This window comes from Mesocricetus auratus, unplaced genomic scaffold, assembly GCF_017639785.1.
Source record: "Mesocricetus auratus isolate SY011 unplaced genomic scaffold, BCM_Maur_2.0 Super-Scaffold_100037, whole genome shotgun sequence".
Taxonomy (NCBI): Eukaryota; Metazoa; Chordata; class Mammalia; order Rodentia; family Cricetidae; genus Mesocricetus; species Mesocricetus auratus.
The window spans coordinates 424-3,894 of NW_024429215.1; the positions used below are offsets into that span (position 1 = coordinate 424).

Sequence of the window (3,471 nt, forward strand, 5' to 3'; positions counted from 1 at the left end):
AAAACACAGAAGGTAATAGTACTATGTTCCCCAGTTTTCAGATGAGGCACAGAAAACAGTTTGTATAATTCACACAGAGTCTGCATTAGAAATAAGCATGATACTGGGAAGTGGTGGTTCATACCTTTAATCCAAGCACTCGGGAGGCAGAGGCAGGTGGATCTCTGTGAGTTCAAGGCCAGCATGGTCTACAGAGCAAGTTCCAAGGCAGCTAGGGCTGTTACACAGAGAAACCCTATCTCCAAAAACAAACCAAGAAGAGAGGGAGAGAAGGCAGAGGGAGGGAGGGAGGGAGAGAGAGGAAGAGAGGGAGAGAGAGAGACAAAGAGAGAGAGAGAAAGAGAGAGACACAAAGACAGACAGACAGGAAATAGAGTGGGTTTCTCCAAAATCAGTGGACTCAGCCACTTTGCTCAAGAATTGCCTGTAAAAGCCATTCTTCTTGGTCAAGTCACCCTTACAAGTCCTTCTTGATCATGAAGGGGAGTAGGTAAGATTGTTTCTCCTGGTGTTGAGTCCTGAACAGCTCCATGACATGGGACTAGAAAATGAATGAAATGCTTACCAAATCAGGAGAAACCAAAGAGGAAGAAGAGGAGGAAGAATCAGTGGACCCCTTAACAACAGTGAGAGAGCAATGTGAGCAGTTGGAGAAGTGTGTAAAGGCCCAGGAGCAGCTAGAGCTTTGTGATAAGTGTGTATCTTCCTGATCACAGACAGAAAAGGATTGAACAGAGGAGCTCTTTGACATCTTGCATGCATTCGACAACTGTGTGGCCCACAAACTCTTTAATAGGTTGAAGTAGCTGCACAGATTCATCTACCTAAGCCTTGTCACAGAGCATCAGGAAAAGTTCCTTGTGGTTTTGAACCATTAGTTTCTAATGTGTATCGTAAGTTCGGGAGAACCTCAATGATTATGGCAACTAGTTTGTCTTCCATGTAATTAGCAGCAATTCCATCTTAATAAACTGATCTGCAAGCGGGGCGTTGGTGGCCCATGCCTTTAATCCCAGAACTTGGGAGGCAGAGGCAGGCGGATCTCTGTGAGTTCGAGGCCAGCCTGGTCTACAAGAGCTAGTTCCAGGACAGCCTCCAAAGCCACAGAGAAACTCTGTCTCAAAAAAAAAAAAAACTGATCTGCACACCTGCAAAAAAAAAGTCATTCTTCTCAAAGCAGCTGTTATTTTATCATGGAAGGCAAAGGGTAAATCGTAGATCTGCAAGTATTGAAAAGAAATCTTTGTGTACTTCATAAATTCTAAAAAATAAAAAAATGATGGCCCCTTCTTATTTATAGTTTACTATACAATTATGCATTAGACTATGCACAAATATTTTATGGTGTTTCCTATATATACATTATATTTACTAAAAGGCAAGTAAGTCGACAAGTTATTCAAGGATGACCTTGAACTCCCTGTCCTCCTGCTTCCACTTCCCAAAATGCTGGGAGTACAGGTACAAGCTACCACACCTGGTTTGTATTCCTCAGCTATATATCAAGCCCAAGGCCAGTCTCAACTTATGAGACCGTGTTTCAAACAACAACAAACAAAAACCAGAACTATTAAATTGGTTGTTTTAATCTTTCCTTTGTTTCTGATAGAGGAATTTATTGGAAAACATTATTTAAAATAGTTAAGGTTATATAAAATTGAATTTAAAGTTTAGTTCCGTTAAAATGATTTCAAAAGTATATTATATGCACTTGGGAATTTATTAAGAGAGTAACTAAGCTAGGTGCAGTAGCACTGCCTGTAACTGTGGCACTCAAGAGATCAGGTGGGACTGTGAGTTTGAAGTCACCTTAAATATGTAACGAGACCCTTTCTCAAAACTAAACCAAACCAGACCAACAACCAAAGAGAGAGAATATCACACATAAAATAAAAAAACTGTAAATTTCCCAGGCAAACTATAAAATTTGGCAATCTAAATTAATGTCTGTAGAGCAAACAATAGTATTCATTAAACATTTCATCAGCTCACCTGGGTTTTCCGATTCCTCTTGGAGATAAGTGGTGCCCTTATGTGCATGGAAATTGGAAGGACAACTTGCTGGAGTGAGTTCTTTTCTTCCATCATGTGGATCCTAGGGACCTAACTCAAGAGTGTGAAACTCAGCAGCAAGCACCCTTCCCCACTGATCTATTTTTGTTATTGATTTTTGAATGCATGCTAGAATACGGAAAACTTTTTATCTATAATTGTTCTTCTTCTTCAGGCAGTTCCAAGCATTCATGGAGGAAAATCTTCCAAAGAGGATGAAATTATGGTAGACTCAAGCATTCTGCCTTCCTCTAACTACTCACTCCAGAGTCCTTCTGAAGAAAGTGCTGAGAGCTGAAATGTCATTGACTATGTGGTAGCAAAAGTTCTGCAGTATTTTAAGGGACATTTTAAAATTGGTAAGCAGAGCCGGGCAGTGGTGGCCCATGCACATCCTTTAACCCCAGCACTGAGGCAGAGGCAAGCAGATCTCTGTGAGTTCAAGACCATCCTGGTCTTCAAAGAGAGTTCCAGGACAGTCTCCAACCCTACAGAAAAACTCTGAGGAAAAAAAAATGGTAAGCAGAATAACTGATTAGGAAAGCTTTGTTGACAGGGTAGGTGACTCAAAAATAACATGTTGCTGTAATGTTTTACTCTTCTGGCTTTTTGGGGTGACCACCACCCAGTTCCCAAATAAATCTCACACAGAGGCTTATTCTTAGTTATGAATGCCTGACCTTAGCTGGCTTTTCTTAAATTATCCCATCTACCTTTTTCCTCTGGGCTTTTATCTTTTTCCTCTGTAAATCTTACTTTACTTTCACTCTTACTCTGGCTGGCCCCTGAAGTCTTCCTCTCCTTGTCCTGTTTTGCTCTCCTAAAGAAGTTCCCAAGTCTCTTACCAATTCTGTTGACTTCTCCAGGCAAAGGGCAGCCGACTGCTAGCGTGGTTAAGTTCAGATGGCAGATTCTACAGAGTCAGTGGTTGAGAGCTCCAAACGGCAAATGCAGCAGAGCCAGCTGGAGTGGCCCTTCCTTCTGTGTGCTTCTCCCACCCATTGGAACACCAATTTGTTGTTTTTCTTTTTTAATTGTATTGCACTTTAAAGCTATAGCTATCCTATTCAGCAACTGCCACTCTGCCGCTAACAGCAGTGGCTATGCAGCAAGAAACAAAGCCTGTGGGAATTCTGTTCCCTCAGGCACCGACTCCTTGAAAGCTACTAAGGAAACTTATTTAAAACTCTATCCCCTCTAAAGAACTCAAGATTCAAAGGCGGAGGCAGAACCCTGCTTCCCAGAGAGGCTAAAAAGAAAGCAGCTCATCTAGCTCACCTGCTTGAGTCTCACAAGAAGTCCTCGTGCTCATTCTCGCCCTTCCTTCTCCACCTGGCTCCTCCCTACAACTTCCGGTCACCTGGTTACTGACCCAGCTTCCTGACCGCAGGTAAATTTTACGTAATCAAATACATCTTT

At 41.9% G+C, this 3,471-nt stretch overlaps 1 pseudogene; it reads left to right on the forward strand.

Annotated features, from left to right (window-relative positions):
- Positions 1 to 535: 535 nt before the first annotated feature.
- LOC121135428 lies at positions 536 to 899 on the forward strand (annotated as a pseudogene).
- The last annotated feature ends 2,572 nt before the right edge of the window (positions 900 to 3,471 follow it).